This window comes from Thunnus albacares, chromosome 14, assembly GCF_914725855.1.
Source record: "Thunnus albacares chromosome 14, fThuAlb1.1, whole genome shotgun sequence".
NCBI classification, from domain to species: Eukaryota; Metazoa; Chordata; class Actinopteri; order Scombriformes; family Scombridae; genus Thunnus; species Thunnus albacares.
In genome coordinates this window covers 8,021,486-8,030,885 of record NC_058119.1, presented here as the reverse complement: position 1 = coordinate 8,030,885, position 9,400 = coordinate 8,021,486, and positions in this window count along the sequence as shown.

Genomic DNA, 9,400 nt, shown 5'->3' with positions numbered 1-9,400 from the left:
ATAATCCAGCCCAATGGTCTGGTTTTAACACCCCAGGGGAACACAGAGGAGAGATTATGACTGTCTGCTATAAAATGGTGGATTAGAGATGGATAACCTATGGCCTTCTTAAGCACTTTCTCCATCCAGAGCACTGGAAAAGTTCAATCTGAAGCAACATGTCCAACGGCAATGTATTATGCTAACCAAACCCTTTCTGTGCTCCTTAAATAGTTTGTGGTTCCTTATTTGTTTGCTAAAACACAGTCTTCTAATTATAAACTCAATTCAGCTCCATCTTTTTGCAACATTCCTAATTTCCACCCATGTTCCTTGCCTAAAGCCCCCTCAAGGTGATGTTAGCACCATGCCCAGAACAACATTTGCTTTTCCCAAACAGCCATGTAATCTGTTAATGTGGCAGTGCTAGTTACAGGTGTAGCACTGCAGAAACTACACCTTACTACTGCTGCTACTCATCCAACAAACTCATCAACCTTCACCTAAACCTCTAGCCAACCTCTTGACTGTTGCTCCAACCTCCACCCAACATAATGCTAAAGCCTTGTCATGTGTGATTTCTGCTCCCCTGGGCTGAGATGCACATAAACACCTTTTATGAGTTGGCTGGATGTCAATGCATGGTTTTCCGAATATGTTCCCCTGATGGGTTGGACTCTTGCCTGAACTGATGGAGTAGCTGAAGAAACACATCCAAACCTTTTGGCCCAGTTACCAGGACCGTCTCACGATTGGCGAGGCCTCCCCCTTCCCAGCTCTTCAGTCCTGCTTCCTCACTTCTCTCACACACATGCACGAACACATTCCCTGAGCACAGAGATACCATTGAGCGGGATTTGTGGGCACAGTTTGTGTGCTTTAATGGGCAAGAGGAGGCACCCGATCTCACCACTGGCAGGCCCCGAGGGCTATGGACTCATGAAGAAATTACTGTCAAAAGCCATCAGGGCTTTAATAGCCTCTGGCCCAGCAGTGGCTTCCCCCTGGCCCTCAGAGGGGCTCTGGTCTGTGGGTAAACAGAGTAGGGACGGCCTGCACCCTGGGACCCTCTCTTACTTTCTTACTGCTTCCCCTGGTGTGGCCCAAACACCCAAACTGCAGTCCAGCCAGCGCTGCAGGGCACTGCCAGTCATTACTCTCAAGCAAATTAATTGCTAGAGGAGGTGTGACTTTTTAATGGACATGGTGCAAAAGAAAAATAAGCAGTGTTAAGTGTTGTATGCACTCACACAAGGAGCCTTTCACAAACTTTTATTTATTTGTCAGATTTATCACTTGGTTATTTTGCTGCAGAGATAGTTCGGCACACAACCCCCTGTAAAACACAGAATTATCATTTTTACACTTTGTTTTTTGTACAGACTAAACAAACTAGATCAAATGTGTTAATTAGTGAGCTTGAGAGGTGTTGGTTAGTGGATTTTGTTACCTTCAGACAGCATGTTAGCTGTTTCCCACTGTTTACAGACTTTATGCTACGCTAAGCTAAGCATCCCCTAGCTGTAGCTTGATGAACAGAAATGAAAGTGGTATCAATATTCTCATCTAACTCTCAGCAAGAAAGCACATAAGTGTGTTTCCCAAAATGTCAAACTATTTCTTTGAAGCAAACAAAACTAGATTGTTTGCGTGACCAAAAATCCTGGCAAAACACTGTACTTAGTGCTTATATCAGCCATCTGTACTATAAGCCCATACAGCTGGCATTTTATTTCTCAGTGCATCAAATAAAAACAACTGCTGTTGTTGTCCAGGGTGCTAGACAATTATATCCGTCTCCTTGGTTGGGATGGACACAAACAGTATTAGTCGTCCCTGCCAAACAGTCAACCGAGATAGACTGTCTGCAGTATCGAGGAAAAAGTGAAGGAAACGTCGTCCTCTGTGCTTGTAGGGCGAATTGTGCAGCTTTTCTCATTTATGTGTTCCAGCTGAATGTGGTGGCTGCCAAGTTCAGGATCTGGCCTGACATCAGAATTTCCCAGGGTGATAAAGAGACTCTTGTTTGAATCACAGTTAATAGACAGTGGGAAAAAAACAGCGATACTGAGAGAGTGATATGGACAATTAGAGGAGTGAAATTTCCAGTAGACAAGAGACAGAGTTATGTATGTGTACATGGCCTTCACACCTACAAAAACCAACTACTTACGCACAGACACACTCACAGGTTCACAAAGTGAGCAGAACGGAAATCAACTTTCTGAAAATATAATCTGAAAACTTGCAAAATCTGAGTTATTCAGGTTTTATATTAATAATATTGCAGTAATACAGCGATATGGAGTAGACAGACCATTAAGAAACTTCAAGTCTTTATAAAGTTACAGTGATCATGTATCCTGTGTCCACATAGTCTTTTCCCTCCAAAACAAGTCTGCAGATCTGGACATAACAATATTTGCTTTCATTCTTGAATATTTGGGGGGATTAAAATCTCTGGACCTGGGAGCTGGAGGGTGGGTGTGCATGTGGAGGGTACTCGTCCTTTAATCTCATTCTCACAGTGTCTACCTTTGACATAGCAGTATCCCATTTGAGCCTGACCAGGGCTGAGAGGGAGAGCCATGAGGAGGGAGCAATGATGGGAGAGAAAGAGAGGGAGTCAATGAGGGGTACTGGAGGTATAGTGAAGTAGGGAAGGGGGGCGGGGACTGTCGGGCCTAAACTCAAGGGATTAACGGGGTGACTTCTCCTCTGGAATGTTCCACTGACAGCCAAGGCCCGCCCACCCACAGCTGCCTGCTACAGACAGGTGCACGGCTAAGGCGAGGCGGGTGGTGGGTGGGTGGGTAAGAGAGACAGACTGGCTGAGGTGGCGAGGAAAACAGACTTCCATACGTAGGCACGGACTGATGAGTATATCAGTAAACTATTTGGCCAAAGATCCCCACCGGAGCGTTTCAAAGCAAACCAGTTCATCAACCTGTTAAAGATGAGCTACTTCATGGCGTGGAGAGATTATAGCACCTGAAGAGAGTAATCAGTCCAAAAAGATAACTGTAGAAAGATTGTTTTTAAAGAGCAGTGATATTGCACAACTCAAAACAACCCTGGAGGGCTTTACACACTTCACAAACAGCCCATGAGAGTAAAAATACTCTCAAGCACCTTCCTGAGTAGATTTAAGAGTCAGGTGAATTTGTGGTCTGGTAAAAAGCCTCCGCTGGCTGCACAAACGAACAAGCATGCAGAATAAGTGCACACAACTGCACACACAAGCCTCTGTGTTGAGCTTCACACCAGAACAATACCTGTGTATTTCAGTCCAGTCATTTAATCATTGTGCTGTGTACAAAGCAGACATGGCAGCATTCGGTAACACACACAACAGTAGGTGAATTCATTTGTCCCGCCATAATTTATGTTTGGGAATGTACAAGAGCTTGCCCATGCTTGCTGTGCAGTGTTAAGTATTACTTTGCAGAAATGGAAGACAAAGGACTAATTTTCTACACTATTATTGCTATGTTCCATTAATTCCATTACGGTAAATGCACCACAGTCTTAGTAACATCCTCAGGTTGTGTCAAGTAGCAACAAAGGACAATAAACGCCACTGCTGATCTACAACAATTCCATGTTCAGAAGCCAAGAAAATCCCTCACACGTTTTCCTTTGAAGCCACTGGGATTCCTGTAGGTAGTGTGAGTGTGATTCTAAGATGTTTGATTGATAGAGGGTCTGTGAAATCGGACTCTTTGTTTTGCTCTCCCTTTGGTGACCTGCCCTGTCATGTCTCCCCTGTTTTGAGAAGCAGGTAGTCTATCCAAACATCAGGTGAACACCGGGGGACAACACACTGCTCAGGTTGTGGGACTCCAGTCTCTGAGGGGTCAAAGGTGACAAGCCAGGGTCATTCTGGGATCCAGGTGGATGCTCTGGAGGAACGTCACAGACTTGTGGAGTTACCGGTGGAGAAAAAAAACAAATAATTCACTGAGCAAAGTTCAGTATATATGAATGTGACTTTCTGATGTGAATCTGATGTTGCTGTAAATTCACAAAAAATTGTATTGCTTCTGTGTCGTTGTATCCTATACTAGTTTAATACATTTGTGATTAAATTGATCGTATCCCTATTTATTAGGCCAAATTCTATTGCTTTTGCTGATGCAATTTTTTTTTTCTACGGGGATCAATAAAAAATACATTTAAAAAGCATAATTTCACTATATAATCCTACTAAACCTGTCTGGTTGCAAACAACAGGAAATGAAAAGATCTTGGATGAAAGGTCTAAGATGAAATTCAGTATTCTTGTGTATTCAGTATTCTGAAACTGAGGCTACTCCAAACCTGTGGTGCCTTGCAGTCTTTGCAATTATACAGGATGGATTTTCAGTTGGCCGCGTTAGTGAGGAAGATGATGTTGACAAAGCAGGTGTGTCTCTGCCACCCCACCATCCAGGCTGTTTTGGGCAGATCATCCAGGCATGTGTGCAGACCACCAGGCAAGGCTTTGTACTTTCCCTGAAAGAGTCTGACTGTTGAGCTCTGGCTTTAAACAAGTCTGAGACAAAGCAGCTTCTCATCACATAACTCTCCTCCAGTCAATGATTGAACATAACCAGGATAACAGTGATAGATCGCTAAATCACTAGACTCACAAACAAGCCAGACGCAACAGGAAGGCGACTCTACAGACCAACAGTAAACACATCCCATGATTCATTCTTTCATTAATCTTACTTAACTCCACGTCAGTAATTGGAGTATGGTGCCCTCTATTGAAAGACTGCTCAGCTTTGGTAATATAGCATTTTTATTGGGCTGAAGTCAAACTCTACAAGAGCATAATGTGAGTTTACCCAAATTCTGGCCTGCCACATGAATCCTGAATTTAATATTTATGAGTAAGACAGTGAACGTATCTCCTCTGTGCTCCTTCCTTCCTTTCTGCCTCTGCATATGGTTCTCATGCTACTCTAATCTTTCTCCCTCATTTTTTCAATGGTGAATAAGGTGATTTAATGATTTATAGATCTGCCGAATCCAGCAAAGCTATAAATCATGAAGGTCTTGTGGTCACATTGTTCAAACGCGAGGAGCAGTCAGCCGCTGTAATCCGTGCTGAAATGCCCCTCAAAGAGGCTCTTGTTGCTGCCCTCCCACCCCTCCACCGGCTGGAAAATGTTAGAAGTCAGGTTATGTGAATGTCCAGTGTCAGAGGGGCTGTTTAAATGGCATTAGTTTTGGAGGTCTGTATCAGAGCAAGGACCCGCCATTCTACAGAGACTGCCTCAGATCTGGCTGCTCCTGCCTGAGAATGGGACTGATGTTAGGTAAAGAAACAAAGATGCTGATGCTCAAAGATGTTCCTTGTTATTGAGCCAGCAAATATTGGGTAACACAATGGAACTGCCCAAAGAGATGCTTTTTGAAATGGTGCTTAAAGAACTGAAGTTGTAAAGAATGGAGTGATGTTCCTGTCTTTAGCCATGATAGTAACGTGGCTCCAGGGATGGCAGTGTTGGTCGGTTGGTCCAAAACTATGATCCAGACTGGAATATTTCAACATCTGTTGAATGGATTTCCATGAAATTTTGCACAAACATTAATGTTCCCAGAGGATCAAACCAACAAACTCTGATGATCCACAGACTTTTCATAGCACCACCAGCAGCTCAACATTTTCACCTATCCTATGAAATATCTCAACAACTAAAAACACAAGAAAATGTGTTTGTACAGACATTCATTGTTCCCAGAGGATGAATCCAAATAACTCAAGTGATCCTCTGACTTCCTCTGGGACCATTATCAGGTTAACATTTCTGGTTTTGAGTGAAATGTCTCAATAACTATTGGATAGATTGCCTTTATGATCCCCTCAGGATGAAATGTAATACGTTTGGTGTTTCCTTATCTGTTAATCTAGGACCGTAATCAGGTCCAAATTTTTATTTGTCCAATACTTTAGATAATACTTTAGCCTCAGCTACTTTGTGTCTAGAGCTAATTAGCAAATGTTAGCATGCTAATGCATATAACTAAGATGGTGATCATGATCAACATTATACCTGCAGCTGCTACACATCAACATGTTAGCATTATGATTGTGAACATGTTAGCATAGTGAAGCTAGCATTAATTTAAAGCACAGCTGTGCCTATGTACTACAGCCTCAAGCCTAATTTATACTCCCAAGCAGACGCGTAACTGGATAGCTGCAGACACCACGGATGCGTAGTTGTTCTGTTTATACTACCTACTGGAGTCCGATAAAAGGACACGTTCCACACATGTGCAGTAGATCGGCGTCTGCAGGAAGACAGCATTGTGACCATGCAGACCAACGCGGGCAAGTCAGCACGGTCACGACAAATTGGAAGTACGCAGTTGACTGCACAGAGCTTCACAGAACTGCTAGCATGGCAGTAGACTTAAGTCTTGTTTTAACAATTGAAAGAGATTAGGGAGAAAATTGAGGAAATGGAAGGAAGGTTTGATACATTTTATTGGTTATATGCCAAATATATGTGATGGAATATGGAATATATATCATGGAAAAAAAGATTTTGAAAAAATTAAAAGAGTTTAGACATTTAAATCTGAAGAATTGTTTTCTGCTGTCATCTCATGATCTCTTGTTACTGTTATGACATTTCATCCATTACTCACTAACCCGTGTTCCTACCCGCCACCACCAGACAGACTCAAAGACCTGCAGAGGTGTGGCCAAGTGATGAAACCTTCCCTTTAAAGGTGGACGGAAGATGTCAACAAATTGCAAAGCATGTTATGACAAATTAGACAAGGCGATTGTGGCACTATCATGGCCTGATGATTGCACACAAAGCACTTCTTTGAGAGCATTTTTTTTCTTCTTCTCTTGGCCGGGGATTCAGTCACATCCTTTCAGAACAGGTCCTGGGGAGCCACTGACACCCCAACCCACAACACCCTCCACCCCAATCGCTCCCATAGCCCGCCATCCCTATCAAAGGCTTAGCGTGATCTGTGGACAGATGAAAGGGAAAATGTGATTTTGAAGGAAAAAAACTAGGAAAAGAAAAAATGCAAGGAGCCAATGAAGTGTAAGGGAACTGAGAAGAGCTGAGCTCATGTGGCAAAAAAGTGTTGATGGAATTGGGCCATTATGAATCAAACAAAAAGCTGTTTCACCCCATAATTCAGCACATTTCATGGAGTACTAAGCTAAGAGAATAGAAATCCCACAAAGGAAGAGGTTCTGCAATGTTTGCTTAAGTTTTGGACACTTTCTTATGTTTTTTCTTTGCCAAATCTGAATGAAGGGAAAATAAAAAAACAATGATAGAAAACGTTTAGGACTTTGCTGCTGGTTTCTAACAAGGAGAGGCACAAAAAAAGGTAGTTTAGGGAATGGTGGGATGGTAGGTGAGGGGGTGATGAGATTGATGGCGAGGATGAAAGATGTGTTGTTGAAGGAGACAGCATCCGAGGTGTCAAAGCAAACAGGACTAAGCAGAGGGGCCACAGGTGTGCAGTCTGCTCGCCTGACTAGAAACAGGCTGCAGCACAGACAGCCTTAAGCGCCCAGCATGCATACCATACAGCCGTGTGCCCTGCAGGACTCCTGGCCTCCTCCATCCACCTGGATCAGCTAGGTGAGTGAAGAAAAAAAAAACTCGACAAACCTTTGTTGTGAGGTTCAACACTTGTTCAAATGACACATTACACCACAGAGAAAAAATGCGAGGGGCCTTTTTCCATTAACATCAAAATGTTTGCGCCTCATAAATATAATGAAGGGATTAAAGATAAATGGTATGCTATTTTGTATTATTTAGTCCCTAACTTGTTTTGCTCTTCCAAATGCTAAGTTGCAATAACTTGTAGTGTCCAGATATTTTCTTAATCACTTGTATCAGCAAAGAAACTGGACTCTTAAATCTGATTTACTCAAAGACATAATGACATCCCATGTATGTGTTGTTGCAGAGATAGTCCACATAATCTTTTCCTCTGGAGAAGACAACAATGTCAATATTTTATCCCTGGCTCACGTCTCTTGTTCCTAAACCTACAGTCTGACTCCTGCCTGAAGCTTTCGGAGTCTGATTTTGCCCTCCAGTCCTCTACGATGATTTCTCTTCCTCTCTCTCACACTCCGTCTTTTTCTCACAGCCACACCGCATCCCCCCACCATCACCTCCCCCTCTGAGGATAAGCTGTGGTTGGGCCCTGACATCCCAAGTAATTTACTAAGTCAACACAGAGTGAAGAGGGCCCGTGTGCTGCAGAGAAAGCCCCTCTATGCAACAGCCGTGGTCCCTGAGGAGACATGGCACACCACAGCACAAGGCTGCCATGCTGGGAATCATTTAAAAAAGACTAAAAGTATTAATCTAAAATATGTGTGTAAATACATAATAAATATAAAGTAATTTATGTGTTTAAAATATTTACTAATCCACACAAATGTCCCGTTCACCAAACAGTCATTGACCTTTTTCTGTTGGAGAAAGTTTAGCTTTACTAACCTGATGCAATATATTATTTCCATTCTACAGATGGTGCAGCCTGTTTAGGTTGCTATGTGTTTTCATCCATCTTTAGCTGCTGGGCTCTTTATCTTCATCAGACCAATTCTTTACTTTATTCAGCACCTGCTCTGAATGGACTGTGATACACTTGCCACATTTTATCTCTTTAAATTCCACCAATACCCACACTACAAAATTTTGAGGATTTTTGAGCATTTTTAGGGGGGATTTTTAATGTAGTTTTATGCTGTCATCTACATTATGTGGTGTAATTATACTGAGTACAGCCTCACTTAATATTTGGGTCATCTGCTCTTTTGACAAGAGCCTTTACACATTAAAATCTGGTCTCTGTGGTCTAATTTGATGTACAGAATTTTAGCCTTGATTGCGATTATCTTAAAATTACTGTCTGTAAACTGTAATCCTCAGCGATACCCAGGTATATAAGATGTTTCTACTAACTGAAGGTCATGATGCATGGTCAGGTGTTAATTCTCCATGATCGATCATCTTGATCTATTCAGAGGTTATTTAAACATACATACATCTTACACAGTATACCTTCAAAGTCCTTAATGGCAAATACAAGTATACAAGTATATATATATAATACAAGTAGTAATCTCACATGTATAATACAAGTAGTAACCTTACAAGAAATATAAGGTATTCAATGATCCAATACACAGTAGGGGTCTAACATGTTAAACTCTCACCAGCATGGACTGCACTTACGTAGCGTTTACCTTACCTACCTCTACCTTAATGGACAAAGCGCTTTACAATTTTTGCCTCTCATTCACCCATTCACACACACTCACGCACCGATGGTAAGGGAGCTGTCATGCAAGATGCTGGCCTGACCATGAGGAGCAACTTGGGCCCTTCGGCACATGGACAGGAAGAATCGGGGATTGAACCACCAA